Here is a 20,398-nt window from a genome sequence, read left to right on the forward strand (position 1 = left end):
AACTCATGTTTATGGTATCAAACGTGACAGTGGGTAAAACTATGAGGGGTATAGAAAGAACTACTGACTCTGACTGAATTATGCAAAGTGTTTCACCTCCTTTGGTGGGAAAGTATAAAGGAAATAGAAGGCACAGCCCAACAGGAGGTGGTCTGGCTAGGACCTACTCCCGACCCCGGACTAAAATGCCTTCAACACACTGGAAGTGATTTAATGAGTAGTCAAGAGTCCTAGAGTCAGTAATTTCCATTGTTGCCGCTGCCCGCTGCTAGAGACGGGAAATAAACAGCCCACATAAAACACAGATGCCTCCCAAACCACAAGTTTACCCTGGAAACTGGTCGCAGTCATGCCAGCTGCCTGTGTTATTACTTTCCACAGATGCTGTCCACAGACAGGGTGACTTTATTGTTGCAGGAAAAAAACAGCCCAAGGAAGCAAGCAAAAAAATAAACATGTGATCTTTCTACTTGAATAATGAAAAATGTCAATATTTGTTTCAAATTTCACATAAAACAGGAAGTCAAGGAGTTTGGGTCATCCTCATACCATCCAGCATCCGTTGTAGATCATGGAACATAGCAAGTGCACAAAAATGTGTGATGAGTGAATTTCTGTAAAATGGGTCAGATCAAAAGATTTCAAGGTGTGCATAAAACAAAGCTATGAACTAGTTATAGTGCAAAGTTGTTTAAAAATGAGAACTAGCCCTGGCTTCCAGTCCACAAAAGAAAGACTATGTAGGCTAGTGCTTCCAAATATGTTAGTCTACTGTTGAACCAGTGGATCAGGTAAAGGGGGAAGGGCAAGTGGAGGAGGATGGAGATTGCTAAACAAAGCCTCTTGCCGTTCAGCTGATGATTAAGCCACCTCACTGTGCAACCAGCCTGAAAGTTTTGCATTTCCATGCAAAGTAATTATCCCTGCCTCTTTCTTTTACCAGTCCATTAGCTAGGGTTCTATCTAAAATAAACGTAGAAAGGCCAATCATTTCTCAGGTCTTTCAAAGCAACTTAGTAAGTGTGTTGTCTAAAAAATTAGGTAGGGGACAGTGATCTCTCACCAGTTTTTAAAAAAATTTTTAAATCAATTTCAAATGACTTAGACTAACTCTTTATTTCCTAGTGTTGCCTAGGAAACAATGCTGTCCTATAATTGTACCCAAATCAATATTCTGCCCTTCTCTTTCCTGCTTTCTGTTCTGGAAGGCTCTCCCCGTGACTGCATTACCTGACCTCTGCCCTCTGGCTTCCCATTTTGTTTAGCCAGTGAGAGGCACCAGCAGGAGATCAAAAAGTGTGGGAGGAAAGGAGTCTAGCATCTCTTCCTGACCCTTCCAGCTGTACTGGGATTCTGACAGTGGCCAGTTGCTGCCTAACTACACCTTTCTCATAGGTCCAGCTCCTTCCCTCTTTGGCCTCAGTGTGTAATTCCATAGTCATTTTCATTGGCTGCCTCATCTTTGCTTGTCGAGTCCCTTAAATCTTCCCCCACCAGTACATTATTTTCAGTCAAACAATTTGAGTGTGCCTTCTGACGGATCCACCATGTTCAAGAGTTTCATTTTTATCCTAAGTATATCGGGAAATCATAGAAATATTTTAAGCATTCAAAGAAAAGTCATAATTTGAATTTCAAAAATATAACTCCGGTTATGGGTTGGGAAATAGATTAGAAAAAGGCAAGAGTACATATGGGTAGGTCAGGTAAGAGATGACTGTCATGGTTCCAGAGGAGAAGTGATGGTGGCTTGTACTATGATGTTGATAAAGGTGAAGATGGAGGATTCAAGGAATGTTTGAATGTAAAATCCACAGAACCTAGGGATGGATTCAGTATGGAGAGAGGGAGGGAAGTGAGAGACTGAGATGTCAAAAGTAACCCCTTGGTTTGGGGTTTTGATCATGCTGTATGATAAGATATGCAGCGTTTGAAGATTTCTAGGCTAATGCTCATGATTTTAATGTTCATTTTGAATTTTCTGGAAGATATCTAAATAGACAAATAAGTGTGCAAATCTAGTAACTCAGAATAAAGGTCTAGACTTGAGATCTGCATTTGAGAGTTGTCTCTGTATTGGTGTTAATTAACCCTGTGAATTATGACCCCTGGGAATGATAAGTGCTTTCAGTGTCCCAGATAGCAATCTTCTGAAGACTCATTAGGGACCCTGAAAATGAAGACAAATGAACAAATATGTGAAGTGAACCTGCCAGTTGGTTTTTTATTGCCCAAATCAGATGTAAGCATCTTAACACAAGTATTAAACTTTTTAAATAATAAAAAGCTGTCTTTTATTAAGTACATATTATTTTTCATTCCCCAAGTCTGATGCAAAATGTTTTAAATGTTTTAATGCCTTATGATAGGGCACATGCTAAGTGAACAAAGTGATATACTTAAAAAGCAGATATATATATAGATAGATATACATATATAGATATAGATATACATACACACATACACATTTATTTTTTTTACCCTGAAGTGCTAGGATTTTATATTGCACACATCTAAGAGAAGTTGTCATGGTGACTAACTACAGAGGATTGCTATCCTGACTTGTGCCATTCCTCATCCCAGCAGTATGACCTAGGTTCCATCTGTCTCACCCATATCCAATTCGAAAAACAATTTCTTCTTGACCCAGAGTTCTTTCTTCAGCAATTTCCAGAGAAACTTTCCTAGATTCTTATTTATAAGCCTCTAAGCATATTTACTGGATCTAATCATGCTATAGGATCCCATTTCTATCATCTGATAATAAAAATGGCCAAATCTGAACATGGAGAACAAAAATATCCATTTTGTAATATAACCAAACAGGGCTACTTTTTGGCCGAACCCAAGACACTGTTTTAGTTATAAATGTACCTGTGTCTATAATCCATTCTTGGGTTCCAGGCTCCGGGTTGGAAAACATCCTCTAAATCCTGGTTCTTCCACCAGTGTCATAGTTCTGTTACATCATCAGGGCATCAGTGGACTCTCACAATGACCTAGTAGTTGTCACTGACCTTTCCTAATTTTTGACTGAAGGTCACTAGGCGAAAAATGCATAGGTGACATTAGCAACTGTATGAGGATGTGCCTCTGTGTGCGTGTGTGTATATACATGGGTCTTTGTTACAGTCCCAGGGAACTCATCCTTTTGTCTGCTCTAAGGGAGTTGATGGTTTTGTTATCAGGAGGCACAGTTAGGAGAAATTCTTGACTGGATTTAATTACAAAAGAAGTGTTTCTACTGAGCAATTGGCACGTGTTTAACTTAAGGACACAGTACTTTGTGAGGATGACCAGCTTTCTACTTTCTCATTGGCTGCCAGGAACCTTCAAGCTAAACACAAATGGATATTCTCTTCATTTCTAGATCCACGTTCCATTCTTCTTATTTTACCTTCATCCCCATCTACATGCTGTTTTGTATTTCGTATACCTTTGAAAGCTCTCTCCTGCTTTTTTTTTTTTTCCCCCTCTCTGGAATGTTGCAATATATAAAGGAACAAGGGGTATAAAGAAAAATGGGAAGCCCTGCAACAAGGTGGTTAGGAAGATGAGCGCTGGAATCACGTGGCTTGAGTTTCGTGGGCATGTGACATGACCTCTTTATGTATCAGTTTCATTATCAATTAAATAAAGAAAATGAGAATGTGTTCCTTAGAGGTATATTGTGAGGACTAGGACATGATGCAAGCAAAGTGCTTAGCAGAATTTGTCCCGTGTAAAAGTGCTCAGTTCATGTTAACTATTGCTGTAGAAACAACTGTATTTGAGTTTGTATGTGACTGTTTGGGAACACAGACACACATGCACACATCCCACTGGTACACAGGCATTTGGCACGAAGAAACAACAGCAGTTCTTATTGATCCAACGGGAGTGGGATGTGTGGAGAAGTGGCACTTTCATGATGTTCTAGTGCTTTCAGAAGGTTCACGTGAAATTTTTGCTAAGTAGTCATTATTCATCAACTCAGGCTGTCATAACAGAATACCACAGGTTGGGTGGCGTAAATAATAGAAATATATTTTCTCACAGTTTCTGAAGGCTAGAAGTCCAAGATCAAAGTGCCAGGAAGTTTCCTTTCTGGTGAGACCTCTCTTGTGGGCTGGTAGACATCCACCTTCTCACTGTGTCCTCAGTGGCCTCTTCTCAGTGTGCATACAGAGAGCAAGAGATCTCTGGAGTCCCGCTCCCTTATAAGGACACGCGTTCTGTGGAATCAGGGTCTTCCAGCCTCATTTAACCTTAATCCACATCCTTAAAGGCCCTGTCTCCAGACATAGTCATGTTGGTGGTTAGGGCTTCAACATATGAATTTGGGAGGGTGGAACACAATGCAGTTTATAACAGTAGTTATTGGCAGAAGGAAGTACAGGAACTGGGAATGAGAGAGGAACCAAACAAAAACTAGAGAATGAGATTTTCCAGCGTGGAAAGGGGAGGAGAGGGAGAGGAAAGGGGATCATGTCAGGGAGGCCCATGTGGACCAGAACAAACAGTTCAGAGGAAGGCAGGGCTGCCTATTGACACTGTCATCGAGGCTCTGCTGGAAAAGCCCTGCTCTGCTTGAGAATCACAGCTTCAGACAATGTGAGCTAAGCCAGGGCATTTGATGAGACATGGCTTTTTCCCATGCCTTACAGATCAGGCCAGAAATGGCACAGGAGCTGTTTATCAGGGGCCCTGCTTGCCTCAGGATCGCCAAGTATTCAGTATCCTCAAGCAGCCCCTCACCATCTTGTCATTTTTCCTTGACCAGTCATCTTTAACAAGAGCATATTTCTGATTAATTTGTAAAAATCTCTAGGTAATAGCCTTGAGATGAAATCACAATAGGGAGCCAGTAATGACTCTGAGTTAACAACCTGCCAATGCCTATAAAATTAGGGAAGCCAGTGTGAGTGGGTGTATGTGCACAAGTTACAGTCAAGTTTTATTATAAGGAGATCCTCAAATCAGCCAGTTTACTTAAAATGAGTTGATAGGAAAGCTGGTATGAAAACTCTTGAGTTCAAAATATCCTTCTATTCAAACTCCAGCTAAAACTAAGATGAACTGGGATTAAGATGGGACAGTGACCAAATTTGACCAAATCTTACATAAATATCATACAAATTTAGCTCATTGTTTCTACCTTTACCCAACAAATAGAAATATATAGAACATGAAGATGGAGAAGGCAGAGGAGAAATGAGGGAGGGAGAAGGATGAAGAAGAGGATTTGGAGGAGGGGAAGGGGAGGGATGATGGAGGGTCCTGGGTCCAACTTTCGCCCTTGAACTTATAGCCTTTGAACTTAAGTGTGAATTTTTACGCTTTCCAGGTACTCACAAGCTGTTTCGTGTCAGTGGTTTTGAAAGCTTTGTTGTTTATTTCTGTACTTGTTCTTTCATTACTTCGTTTTTTTGCAGTGAAATTCTTTTTCCTAAACAAACAGTTATAGATACTCAGTATGGCATTGAGACAAAGGCAGAGGCCCTGGGAAGGTAGAAGAGGGTGCAGAGCTTGTTGCATTAGGCAGCTATTGCTTGGAGGGACCCCAAGGAGTACAGGCAGACATCTGAATGCTGGTACCTAAGCCCTCTCCAACCTGACTCTCTCACCCTTGCTACTGTCCTTAACCAATCCTCGACCAGGAAGTTTCTCTAGTGCCCTCCACGGAGCCCACGCAGTCAGCCTGCTCTATGGTGACTGCTGCCCACGTGACGTTCTGTGGGTGCCTCAAGGATTGAGATTTTTTTCAACAGGAATCAGACCACTCTAAACTGAATTTTACTCTCTAAGAAACAGCAAGATTACAATGCAATTCCAAATGTTTCCCCAAATTTTCACAAATTAACATCTACATCCTAGATGTAAGATGCCCCTAGCAGGGGAGACACTCTGTGTCAACAGATGTAGTGGCAAGAGTCTAATCACAACTCCAGTTCAGACCTCTCCACCCTGGCTCTCTTTGCCACAGCACAGCCTGACTCACCACCATGGAGAAGACCCACACTGAAAATTCTGGCTTGAAATTTTTACTGGAACAGTCCTGGGAACCCTTCCACCACCACTACCATGCATATGCACAGTCTCTGCGAAGCCTAATCTGAATTCACAATACTGCAAGGAAGAGCTCGCCTACGAATTCTGTAACCCAAACCTCAGTCCGGGAGCCAAACCATTTAACCCGCTGGCATCAGACAGCTCTGAAAATGAACTAAATTTAGAACATCCAAGTAAGTGTTGAAGTTCTTTCCTTGCTGTTTGGGTCCAAAGAGCTATTCTGGACATTCCGCCATTAAAGAAAGCTATGTAACTGACAAGCAGCAATGGCCAAAGTGAATTCTGTTTTGGAAAAAAGCGAGGCTCTTAGCTTCTCCATGGGTTAGCCCTGCAGCTGTCACCCACTGGCAAGCGACAGAGCCTGACTGTATCAATCAACACATGTCTTGGGGGTGACTTCCAGACTCCCCACTTTTGGCTACTTTTGGTTACAGACCTTCAGAAATGGTCTGTTTTGGCCATTTTTTTTTTTTAAACTACATCAGATTAAAACCTTGTTCTCTAGCAGTTTGTTCCCAGAACAAGGTATTGCCAAGTAAAAAGCAATTATGTGGAATTTACCATCAGGCCACCCAAAACAGAGTAAACATTTGATGTACTTAAACAATCATGCCTGTATTCCTATTTTGTTAGCCTGAAGCAACTCACTGACTCTATGATTTATCCCCTTCAACCCCAGCCAACACCAGGCAGCTGCAAAAAGATTGGTCTCAAATTCTGGGATTTCAGAAAAGCTCACAGAAAGAATATTGCTCCCCAAGATAAGACTGCAAAGGCCAGTTGGCACATCAAGGGTCTTCGCTTTAGGCTGGAATTGTATCATCTTAATGTAGTAAATATTTAAATCACACGTTGATCCAATGTTTTGATTAGCAGTTTATCTAAGTCTTTGATTAGTTAAAAAAAAATTTTTTTCCATACCAAATGTAGTTTGGTAGATTTCTATCTTTTCATACATGGGACCCACCAGGGGACAATAATAAAAGGAGTCCTTCAGGGTGAAAATATGGGAAACTACTGAGAAATCATTCTAAGGAAGTAATTAAGGAACTGTAGACACACACACACACACACACACACACACACACACACACACACACACACACACACACACACACACACACACACACACACACACACACCCAATCATCCCAGCCCTGCCTGTGATGAGAGAAGTTTAATGCAACATAAAAGACCAGTAACAGAAGATTTGTTAAAAATTATGATTCACCTATATAGTACAAATACCAAGTCATCATTAAAAAGATGCTGCAAATGTGAATTTATTGGAAGGAAAAAATGCTCATAATATACTAGATAGTGAAAAATAACAGGTTATAAAGCAGTTTAATGATGAGGGTAAACCCTAAAGAGGGCTTGTTTCTAGATGGTAGGATTGTGTGTATTTTATTATTTTCATTTGATTATAATTTCTAACTTTTCTATATGCTTTTGTAATAAGGAAGAGAAATGAAGTGAAAGATTAAAAAAGTAATAATAAATGTCCTGGGCAGCAGAGAAGAGAAATTACAATGCTGAACAACAGACAGCTTTAGGGTCATCACAAATGCAAATGAAATAGAATAAAAGGTTGTTGAAATAGTGAATCCGAGAAAATCCAGCGTTTTGAATCTGAATGACCCATGTCTTCTCTCCTCTGGTGTAGAATTTCTTGCCTACAGCCTACTTGTAATCCCAGAGGCAATAACTCTCTCTCTCCAGCCCTGCTTTTGAAGACAATTCCTCTTGAACTGGTTTTCTGAATCATGTTAAAGATTTTATTATACCTTTTTTTCAGTAGTCGCATTTAGCTGTGTACTAATGTTAGCCCCTCCCCCCCCCGCCTTTTTTTCCTTGTTCTCTCCTCTTTTTTTCCCCTTATTCTCCAACTACTTTGAAAACCCTTTATGCCCAGGAAATGGCCTTATTTTTTTTTCCGGTGGGCCTTTATCTCCCCTTGGGTCTCACCCCAACATGGAACATAACCAATCCAGTGTCTTGTAAATAGGATATGGTCCACAAACCATGTCACAGTGTCTATGTGACCTCTTCTTGTGTAACCAGACTGTGAATGTCTTGTGAGCTGGGTTATGTCCTGATTATCTGTGCATCTCCTTTAGTGCCTGGTGATAACTTATGCACACAATACGAGCTCAGTAAATATTGATGAACAAAATTTGTGACCAAATTATGAGTTCTGACAACTCTGGCTTCTCTTCTGTTGACTAGACAATTCTAAGCCATTGCTCTTTAGCTCAGAAGTTCTCAGTGGAGGACGAGGGCAATTCTACTCCTCAGGGGACATTTGGCTATATCTGGAGACATTTTTGAATGTCATGACTAGAGGGAAGGGAGATGTTCTTGGCATGTTGTGGGTAGAGACCGGGGATGATACTAAACATCCTGCAGTGCTGAGGGCAGACTCCTCTAACAAAGAGTTATCTAGCCCAAAATGTCAGTAGTGCTGAAGTTGAGAAATCTTGCTTTCACCATACATGAACTTCTTAAAGTCATCAGCACACCATACCTATTTTTTAATTTTCTCCTCTTTTACTCCCCTCCACACACATACATAGCTTTATAGAAAGAGTCTCCAAGGTAAAGACTGAAAACTGCAAGCCCATCCGGGCCCAGTTTTGTCATCTATTTACTGATGGATAAGACTTGCCCCACCTTATCTTTCAGGGTTATTGTGAGGGTAAAATAAAAGAATCAATCTTCCAATGCCTTTTGAAACAGATGAAATATATTAATAATCTCTGCCAAGATACATTCTGAGGGGAAATTGGGAGATTTAGTAGAACATGAATCTCACCCCCTCACCAATAAACACATTTATTTTCTGAGTCATCCAATAAGCATTTATTAAGCACTATCCATATAGAATAAAAAAAAATGCTACCAGGTTTTTGATAGAGAGGCATCATGCAGTTTTAAAACATGAAAATAAAATTGCAATAATTTCTGGGCTATAGGCAACTAGAAACATTCTTGTTAACCTGGGAAATGCTCTATATGGGCATGAAATAGGGTTGCAGAAAGCGTGTCTGAGTTAAGCCCAGGACTCATTACTGTGCCCATGTAATCAGACAGTGATCGTTTTTGTTGAAGATTTTGCTGAAGCCTTGTTTACGTGAACTCTGCCTCTTTTGGTTTAGCTGCCAACATTTACAGCTCGAAATTCCTCATCTATAGATCACATGGGTTGGGGGCTCAGTTCCAAGGAGCTGCCCAAAGAATACATCAGAATCTTCTGAATGGAAGGAGTTCTCAGAACTTAAAATTTTAGATCTTAAACAGAACATAACAATGTTGAAAGGCAGGAGCAGTTGTTTTAAAATAAACCAGGTACACTGACTCCTTGGTTAGGCTCCAGAGTGTTGAATTGACCTGTCATGATGGTCTGAAACATGCACAGTTGTGTCTCAGGGAGCCTCATGCCCGCTGCTCCTAGGGCAACAGAACCAGAACTACAGAACTCTTACTTACACTCATGCTTAAGAGACGTGTTGTGTTTTCCAATTTTTCCCTAAATGTATGACCTTGGTTTTGCAGATTGGATCCCTGTGAGACTACGAGCCAGTCAGGGAGCTCTGGAGGAAGAATAGCGGTTTTAAAATGTCTACGAGAAAACAAAATGTCAGACACATTTAGGACAATTTTGAGTCAAAAGTGTAGCTGTGTGAATTGATAACTTTGTCATCTATTCAGTGAATATTTATAGAATGCCTTTTTTGTAAATACAGCCCAAGTGAGTTATTGTGTTAGATTGCAAACGCTTCTTTACTTCTTTGCCTCTATCTGGGAACATACGTGCATGAAAATGTGTCATCCGAGATATGTCATCAGACACTGAATGAGACATGCCAAGTGAGCAGCAAGGCCAGTCATTTCTGTAGGTGAGAAGAAAGCTATCACGATTATAGAGTGACAGGAAAGAATTCACAGGGATAAAAGACTTATTAGCCTTGAATGACAGGCAGACCAGTCAGGTGAAAAGGAAGGGAAGGGAAAACATTTCTGCGAGGAGCAAGAATGAGGGAAAAGATAAAGAGGTGGAAATTCATTCATCCATTCAAAATCACCATCACTAAAGTCATTTTTATGTCCAAGATGCTATGCTAACTTCGATGGATAAGAAAACTGAATTAACCATGTGCCATATACCCTCATAGAGTACACAGTCAAGTTTAAGGACACAGTTACACCAGAGTTATAGTGTAGTGATCTCTGAAGAGACGTGCACACTCTCCAGGGAATTTGCAAGATGCTCTGTTGGGGTACAGAAGAAAATAACAGATCTTTTCATTATATGTATTTTCATGTAATCATTTTAATTTGCATATGTATAAAAAGTGCTACTGTAGTAGTTTACATAGTTTATAACTACACATATATTAGAGATGAGTCCTCAAAAATATTTGCTTGGACTCCTGCATGATCAAAAACTCATGGAGCCCTGTTATAATGTTGTCCCCGTCCCACTGGAAGAGTAAACATATCCTCTGGGAACCAAATCTCTGAGGTTGGCCAACATCCACATGGTACCAGAGTGGGGGCGGGGACAAAGGGATGGAAGGTGTTGGGAGATAGGGTGGATAAGGGAGGATAGGGGACTACATTTGGGCAGTCTTGAGTACCCTAGTCTCATGAGAGCAGAGAGACAATCTAGATGAAATGCAGGGGCTAAGTTAGGCTGTGCAAAAGCAAATTCATTGGCAGAAGAGGGATGTCTCATTACAAAACTACAGAACTTCTAGCTAGAGAAGAACTAGACAACAAAAAGGCCAAGACTGTCTGCTTTGTGCCACTTGGCTGATTCACAGCTAGGTATAAAAGTCACCTTTTGCAGTAAGTTAACCATTCATGGCACCTACCTCTTGGAGGTATATATCCACAGACTATTTTTCTGTTCAAAAAAGTAGACTTCCTTTAAGAAACCATGTGAGGTTGAACTCCTCTAACCTATTACTTCCAAATTAGCCATGCTCTGAACAGAAGTCACTGCCAAGATTAAATCACCCCTGCTGTCTACTAGTGTCCCCTAGACTTTCCAGAGCAAAGACCATAGACACATTAATCCTCATTTGTCATGCTCAATTTAGATACTCAGGTGGAATTTCAAGTCCCCCATATATCGCTGCTTTAGCCCTAATGCCCATGTGGATGAAAATCAGTTTACAAAATACTGCATCCAAGCCCAGAGGAGACACTGCTCAACACCTTTATTTGGTGACCATGGACTATGAGAAGTGCTAGAAATGAGCCCTGGAGACAGAGAGCATACAGATGGAGCACTGTAATTATGTTGTACTAATGTACTATTGGGTGTTAGGACACAGAAAGAAATCAGTGTCACTTGTGGCTGCTGGTTTGCCTGGCTGCTAATGTATTAAATGCATTGTATTCCTTGTCCTTTAATTCCAACCAGAACCTACAAACCTGAGAAGTACAATTAGAATACAGACTACCACCAAGAAGGTTGTTTAACCTGCTACTATACCATGAAATTATTTTGGCCACTAGTAAGGAAGATATCCCTCTCCTGAGAACTGTAGGTTACTAATTATCTGTGCCCTCAGCAAAACGTTAACAGATAGAGAAGAAACTCCAGGTTATTTTAGAATGAATCCTTAAATTTTCATGGCTGATCATAAAAAGGAAATACTTCCTAAGAAAGATGAAATGTTACTAAACCCTTGATCATCATAACATAGGTAAAACTTTCCCACAGAGAAGTACAAGAGTTCTAAGATTCATCTCCCTCACACCTCAGAGTGAGGAGCTCTCTGAGGGTCCTCGAGGTTCCTGTAAAAAAAATGGTTCCACTGGACTGACTCCATGTCTCAGTGTCAGACTGGAGTGAGCTAGTAAGACGCACTGGAAAAAGTAGAAAACAGCACAAGCTAGATTTCAAAGCTGGATTAGAGATGCTTCCGATTGTTTGTGTAAAATGGAACTCTACAGTTAGAAAAAAAAATTACAGCATGGAGGATTATTTAATTCAAAATTAAACAAAATGATCCATCCTCTTTCAAGTTTAGCTTTCTTTGGACAGGAAAGGTATATACCTAATTAAAAAAAAGAAAAAATATATAAATCAAAATGCTTTTATTCTATGTCTCCCAGTGAGATTTGGAAAGAGCCATTTCTGCTTTCTCTTCGTTCAGATAGTACTCTTGCTTCATTTATCACCTGTCTGAAATTTCTGGAATACCTTTCTCTAAGGGATAACATAGGAATCCATTCAAGTATCTCAAAGACAGCTGGACCACCCTCATAATCTAGGGGACTCAAAAGTTAGATTTAATCAAACATAACCTCATGCAGAAAAGTTCTAAGTTTTGCACTAGAACACGTAATAAATAACAGGCTAGAAGCTGGCACTTCCCTTAGTGGGGCTTTGACACTGTAATTTCCTTTTTCCTTCTAGCGTCAGAGCAGTTTCTTAGGCTTCACAATATGGATCTCAGTTTGGGGCTACAGTTATCTAGGCTAGTTGTTAGTTAGCTATTGGAGAAGGTTACACTATTCTGTTAAGTACAGAACAGTGTCATAATTTACATTTACCAGGATGGATGGATAGATAGACTGATGGATGAGCGTAGACAGAGATGAGGAAGTTCCATGAGAAGCGTGATGGTTTGTACACTTAGCAGCAAATAAACACCCCCATTAACTCATTGTGTGGACACTAATGACAGCAATGTGTATCCAGCAACAAAGAGCCTTCCCTTTTGCTTATTCAGATAAAATTTGAGCCCACTTTAAATGAAGCACATCTGAAACACAGAGTGGTTTAAATTTTCTAGAAATATATCCCCCAAACACTATAGTATAGATGATTGTATTATAACTAGTCCATATATTTTTTAAAAATCTATCTTTAGTGAGTGAAAATGTAATGTCCTAAAGCCATGGGATGAGAAAAAAATCTACCACACCTATTAATAGTACATGTGTACTGTGCATGGAATCTGTGAGCTGGAAATATCTTGAGAGAGAATCTGGTCTGAAGTACCACCCGATGCAAAAATTCCCAGTAAAACATCCTGGACAGATGGTTATCCTGTCTGTCTATACCTACCAGCAACCAGGAAATAGATTAGAAGGCAGCTCATTCACTGTGGAAGTCTCCGTTTTCTCAAAACTCTTTCTTTCTGGTGGGATGTGTGTTCTTGTAACTTCTTAGTTGCCTACCAGGCTACTAAATCTGTGAGACTGTCCTTTATGGGATCCAGGCTCAGATCTAGTGACGGCCACGTCCTCTCAAGTGTTCTCCATTCATTGAATATGAGGACAGGGACAAGATGGGAGCGCCAAAATCCTGGATATCGAAGTTATCACCCCAAAACACTAGACTGAGTCATGTTGCTTCCAACACTGTGACATTTAACTGGAATATGTGCAAGACTGTAAAACAAGTCAATAATCTGATTGCTTAATAAATGAGAGAAGAGACCTGACTTAGCCGAAATGCAGAAACATGTATAAAAAAAAAAAAGAAAAAAAACACCTGCTGCTTCTCTTTCCATTCAGACTTCAAATGAAGCTGCAGCTAATTAAAAATAATGAGAAACTACACGTGAGTCAGTAATGTGTCATGGCCAAAAAAAGTCTGAACAATTTTAGCTTGATGTTAATAGAAACATAATTTTCTAGAAGGAGGGAAAGTAAGATTATCACTTTTTTTTTTTTAAATCATGGTCCAAACACATCCTTGAACTCTGCCTCAGAGAATTTTGGACAAGCTGAATGTGTCTAAAAGAGAGATCAGGATGGCAAAGGATCTGGAAACCAGATTAGGTGTGAAAAGAGAACTGTAGTTATTTAATCTGGAGGAGACAGACTCAAGATTGTGTTATAGAAGTGGAGTTAGTCTTGGGAACAGAGATCCAGGGACACAGCTGAAAACTCAGGAAGTCAGATTCCAGCTCACTGTTGAAAAGGGGGTTTTCCAATGCAGAAGCTGCTGGGAGACTAGCGGGCTGTTTCATGAAGCACGAGGAGCCTCCAGGTATCGGTGGTGCTCCAGCACCATCAGATGTACGCATGATGGAAGTGTGGTTGAAGGAAAGCAAGGATTGTAACCACAGAATCAAGTGTTTATCGAATGCCTGCTACCTGTCAGCTTCTGGGCATTTAGCCTCCACTAAACAAGACAGATACAAGGGCTGTGCTCACAGAGTTTATCATCTAATTGGAAGGGGTTTGGACTACATAGTCTGCATATTTCCTTTTGGTTCTGAGAGTCTAGAATACTATTAGCTGTTATACATAATATTACAGAGGGCTGGGAAAATGTGTCAAATGAGACTTTACAAATCCTTTGAGGGAAGAAAGGTTTTTATAACATTTGTTCCTTGATTCAACACTTACTGAGTGTCAGCTATGTCTTGGGTACTGAGGTGCCTCGTAAATAGTCTCTACCCTAAAAGAGGTCATAATCTGTAATTTTAACCACCCTTTAAAGACTCTTTCCTCCTATACTTTGGGCAGGTCAGAATCATAGCACCAATTTATAAGACAGCCGCCTAACCTAGCTTCCAAATCAGGAGATTTGTGAAAGTGAAAAGGGTACTGTTAATAATTGCATCAAGATAGCAGGTGTTAAAAAAAGGGGGGTGGGGGACTGTCCAGACAAACTAGAACATCTGGTCACCCTATTAATAAGCCTGTAGAGCAGAGGGAAGCCCAGGACTTCTGAGAATAATAAATGATCTTCGAAGTTGAATATGTAGACTGAGGATCAATTGGCTTGTCCACCCAGCCCCTCCCCCATCTCCTGGAAGGTCCTTCCCCTGCCTTTCTCCATTCCAGAAATGAGATTCTTAGTTCCTCTTGATTCATCTGCAGGTGGGCACCAGACTCAATCAGAGTCAGTCCTTGGAATGCTTTTAGAACTGTCCCCCTCCGGTAGTGAGAACCACAAGATATCAAACTTCATTGCAGTTGGTGAGAATGTGTTCTACATCCAGAGAATGAAGTCAACTCCAAGCAGTGATGGGGAAAGGATCAGAGCGGAGTTTGACTCGCCAGTTTCAGATTCCCTGATGTTCTGTCTACTGCACACTAGTGTTTCCTGTGATTCAGTTATTCAACCTTTGATTTGTGAGAGAGACACCAAAATTCTTCTAATATTTTCCCCCTTTTACTTTTGCTAGTTTGACTTGGGTTTATGGTACTTTGAACCCAAATTGCACCGACTAATCTGGATGCAAAGAAGTAATTTAAGTAGAGAAGATGGCTCCCCAAAAGCTTGTCATTTGCCTCTTGTCTGTAGGTTTGGGTCTGTTCTAGTTCCCAGGACAGAAAATATTTAAGCCATTCTGAGGCTGGACCTCAGTTCACCTTTGCTCTTCACTAATCCCCAACCTTGAGCATATGTTTGAAATATGTGCTCTCACCTGGCCTCTGAGACCCTCTTCATCTTTGCCACCAACTTGTGTCATTGAGCATCTTTCTTGGTCCTGAATCTCTGTCCTGGTAATTTGCGCTGATCACAGGTCTCTTTAAGGCCAGGGTCCCTGCTGTGACTTTATCCATTTCCTTTCCTGGGGGCTCACTCCTTCAGCTGTGGGTGTGGCCTTGTCACCTGCAAAGGATGCTTATTAGTCTTTATTGTACTTGGATTTTCTGTAGCATTGATGCTGCTAGCTCTGTTTTCTTTCTTATATTTGTCTTTTGGCTTCCATGACATCAGTTTCTTCCCATTCTTGTCCCATTGCTTGAAGCTCTTCTTAGTGTCTCCTGAAACTATCTCTGTCTTTGTCCGTTGAGAAAATGTTGGAGATCTTGAAGAATCCATCTATTCCCTGTTTTCTATTCTTCCTAGACAATTTGATTGAATCTCAGTTTGTCAACCACCACCAATAGGCTGATGACTCTTAATTCTCTTTTTCTAGGCCAAGTATTTCCTGATTTATAAATCCAGCTGTCTATTGGACATCTTCTATTGGGTGGCCCATTAAATGCATCAAACTCAAAGCATCCAAAACCAAACTCATCTTTTCTACAAAACTGTTCTACTTCTGATATACTCACTTTTTCTTGAAATAGCATTACTATCCACCTAACATCTAAAACAGAAACCTGGGAGACCATCCAAGTTCCTTCCACTCTCTATCACCTATTTTACAAGTCATTACACTCTTTTGATTCTACCTCCTCATAATTCTTGAAGCTGTCCCTATCCATCAAGTCTCACTGCCAATGCCTTAGTTAAGGTCTTCCTCCTTTCTTGAACTATTGCTATGGTATCTTAAATGATTTTTCTTTATGCAGTCCCACTTCCTTCAAATCACCTTCCTTCATGCTGCCATCTTAATATTTCTAAAATACTCTCAAATTCAAAATTCTCCAATGGTAATTCTGTATTACCTACAAGATAGTGTACACACTCCCCGGTAAGGCACATGAAGTTACTCTTGATCTGGCCTCGCCACATTTCCTGGACTCTTGTTCTGGTACATCACCAGCCATAAATGGAAGGCCAGCCACACTGAACAGTTTGTCTTCTTCTTAATGGGCCGCACCCTGTTATCTGTTCACGCAGGTCATAAAAACCACACGACTCTGCCTGGCTCTTTTGGAATGTTGACTCTCAGTTTGTTCCCTCTTGAAACTCACATTATAACAGGCTCAAGTCACCTGGAAAGGCCACATGTAGGTGCTGTGGTCCCAGCTGAGCTCAGCTCAGGTGCCGAACATATTAATGAAGAAGCTTCCAGATAACGATGGCCCCAGCTGTCTAGGTCATTCCAGCCATCCCAGCCGAGGCCCCAGACGTCAGGAGGCAGAGACAAACCATCCTGCTGTGCCCTCTCTGAATTCCTGACCCATAGAGTCAATGAGCGTAGTAACATGATCGTGTTTTCCATCACTACATTTGAGGTGGTTTGTTACACTGCAGTAGATAACTAAATCATATTATAATATAGGGTGTTTCAGTTATCTGGAATATTCAATTCTAGAATACTTCTCTGTGTCTTCCAGAGTTTGTCCCTCAGTTACAGTACATTCCACAGTGCTGTGATTGTTGCCTTCATGAAGAGTATGTTTTATTCTCCTTTTTTGCCTAGTGCCTAGCACCCAGAAGATTTGCAGTGAGTGTTGTTGATAGAAGGCAGGCTCTGTGATCCCATCTAGATACTCAGTACTGTGTCAGAGGCACCCGGTGGGACCTTCCCCTGCTCTGTTTTTTATTCTCAAGTGCTGATAGTTGCTGATAGGATCACCATTGCCTCTCAAAATAAATCCTTCAGCAACCACAGCTCCAGCAGTTCACCCAGGCCCTTGCCTACTGCAGAAGCCACTCTAGTTTTAATTGAGCTTCTCAATTAAAGTGAGCTCGGAGTAATTATGGAAGGCTTGGCAGGGATCCTAAGAAATGCCCTGAATGTGTGTCTGCTGGTTCATATAAGGAAGAGTTGGGGAGAAAGACATTCCTCTTATAAATACCAACCGTGTGTCAGGGTCTGTGTTAGAAGTTCTCCATATATTATCTGACCTAATCCTCTCAGCAACCCTGGGAAATAGACACTTCAATTTTTATTTTACAATGGATGAATGCTGAGGTTCAGCGAAGTTCAGCGAGCTACAGAGGACCACTTAGCTGGCAGAATGAAGGATCAACCCAAGCCTGCTTGCTCCAAAGCTGATATAGTTCCTACCGTCCATGCATTCTGGGAGACTCTCCTATCCAGAGAAGCACTGACCCCATGAGAGGGCTGATGGATACAGTGTCACACATTGAATTGTATTTTGATGACTTTAACCACAAAGGGGACTTATTCTCTGATCAAATGCTAAATATCTGAAAACAACAATCAGTAATACTTCAGGATGCTTATATTTATTCCAGGGCAGGTCTCAGTGAGAAGGAGGATCAGGGAAGGGAGAGGAAGGAAGCAGCAGGACACAGGGCCTGGGGGAGAGGAAGCAGTCGTCTCAAGGTAAAGTCAGAGGGAAACTGCAGAAGGGGAGGCCTGGAATCTAAGACAAAGGGCCTTTCCCTGGAGACTGGGGTGGGGTTGTGTCCTGGGGAGGAGCAGAGGATTTAGAACATCCTTTTGTATAATACAGACAGGAAGGTGAAAACTTCTTCTTTTCCCTGTAAACAGAAGAGCTTTAAAACTTTGTTAAACCAAAGACAACAAAGAAATAGCCCCAAATAAAACTTGGTCAGTAGGATTCTGTTTTTCCATTTTCCTTAATGTTCATTTGTTATCATTCTTTTTACTTAGATATAAATTGATTTTTTAATTTTCATGCTTGTCAAAAGATTTATGCACAGAAAAGTTCAGATTAGGATCAATTTCTATTTTTTTCATTAGATCAATATATTTTAATGGAGGACAATTGATTAATATTTTAGGGGAAAAATAAGACTCCTTTCCCTAGGCATCATTGATCTGTGTCTAAGCCAAAGAATTACCAAAGGCTAGTCTCAGTTTTTCTTACTGAATAAGTCCCAAGATCTTGGGTCGTGCTGCCACTTTGATGCATTAGAAAATCAAATAGGTGCATTTTGGCAATCTGTAGTGTACCTAGCATCCCCTACCTGCATACATATAAGCAACCTAGATGTACATGTGTGAGGAACTAGGAAACAAGACTATATGTCTGAAATCTGGTTTCCTAAGCAAGATCTTAGAGGTTGCTCAATAAGAACTGGTTATACAAAATTAGTGGGTTTCCCTCTAAATGGGGACTCATTCCTGTCTTATCACTCTGAGTTGAAGTTACAGTTTTGCCAGTGCCCCTGCTGGGGCTTGTTCTATAGTTGAGTGGAGATGTTATCTATTTTAAGACACACAGACACACATAACTTAGAATTCCACAGAATTTCTTTAAATGCTGTATAAACTGTCAGAGATCAAAGACTCCAATGCTAAGTCATCCAGGTAGAGTCAAACCAGCTTGTAGGACTCAGTTCTGTTCTTTGCTGTTTGCCACAAACAGCTATGGAAATCCTAGGATGACTTGGTCCAAGAAGAGAGAACTCCATCTCATGTACTTTGTATCAGTCTCTCACCCAAAAAGATATTTGAAGCTTCTGTTATGTGGTAGGGACTTTACCAGACTCTGGAGATAGGGAGGTACGATCAACTGGTTCCCTATTTTAATTTATTTTTAAATGGAGGTACTGGGGATTGAACCCAGGACCTCATGCATGGTAGGCACACACTCTACCACTGAGCTATACCCACCCCCCTGGTTCCCTGCTTTTATGAAGCTTACATTCTAGTGAGGGAGTCAAGATAAGAGAAGCAAGTAATTGATCCAATGACACACTTACAGATAGTGATCATTGTCATGAAGAATATAGGGAGAATAATGGGATACAGAATAATTATGGTGGGGAAGGTGTCGATTTTAGATACAAATGACTGGGGAAGGCATCTCTGGGAAGCTGACAATTACACTGACCTTGATGGAGAAGAAAAAGCCAGCTTGTGAAGAGCCAGAGTGGAGCACTGTGATCTGGGGCTGGCACGTGCAAAAGCCCAGAGGCAGGATACACTGTGGCATGCTTTAGAAACTGTTAGGAAGAAAGAGATGAAGACTTCAAAGTACATGAAGCAAAAAACTGACAAAACTTAAAGGAGAAAGAGACAAATCCACAAATCATAGCTGGAGATTTTAACACATAGCAAATTACCATAAAACAGCAACCTAAAACAGCAAGTACATATCCTGAATGTATTCTATACGTATTCTGTAAGGCAGTTATTCTGAAACAGCTTAGCTGGGTGGTTCCAGTTTGGGCTTCCATGAGGTTACCATCCAGACGTCACCCAGGACTGTAGTCATCTGACTTGACTGGGGCGGGTTTTTATCTTTATTTCCTCACTGGCTGTAAGCAAGAGGCCTGTTTCTCACCACATGGACTTCTCCATAGGGCCTCTTGAGTGTCTTAAGAACATGCAGCTGGTGTCCCAAAGTGAAGACTCCACAAGAGAGAGGAAGCTAGATGCCTTTTTATGTGGTCTCATAAGTCACACACCATCACTTCCACCATATTCTGTTCGTTAGAAGCTAGTCACTAAGTCTGGCTCACACTCAAATGAGAGGGAAAGAAGGACTGCCAAAAATGCATGGCCATTTTTCAAAACCACCACAGATATGCTAATTTAAATACATGCTTGTGTGACACCCAAGCGGTAAGACCACAAAAGCAGTGGGAAATATAATCCAAAGTGAGAGGAGAGAGGTCTGGGCTAGAGATACAAATTTGAAAGTTATCAGCATAAAGGGGGGGGGGATGCAAATTTGAAAGTAATCGACATCGGTGGTATTACAGATTGAGGGACTGGATAAGGATAACATTATTTAGAAACAAAGT

At 40.8% G+C, this 20,398-nt stretch overlaps 1 non-coding gene across 1 annotated transcript; it reads right to left on the bottom strand.

Annotated features, from left to right (window-relative positions):
- Positions 1-19,190: 19,190 nt before the first annotated feature.
- Positions 19,191-19,263, bottom strand: TRNAG-ACC (transfer RNA glycine (anticodon ACC)). The gene has a single exon. It is a non-coding gene; the product is annotated as a tRNA-Gly (tRNA).
- Positions 19,264-20,398: the final 1,135 nt, after the last annotated feature.

Source organism: Camelus dromedarius, chromosome 11 (assembly GCF_036321535.1).
Source record: "Camelus dromedarius isolate mCamDro1 chromosome 11, mCamDro1.pat, whole genome shotgun sequence".
Lineage (NCBI taxonomy): Eukaryota > Metazoa > Chordata > Mammalia > Artiodactyla > Camelidae > Camelus > Camelus dromedarius.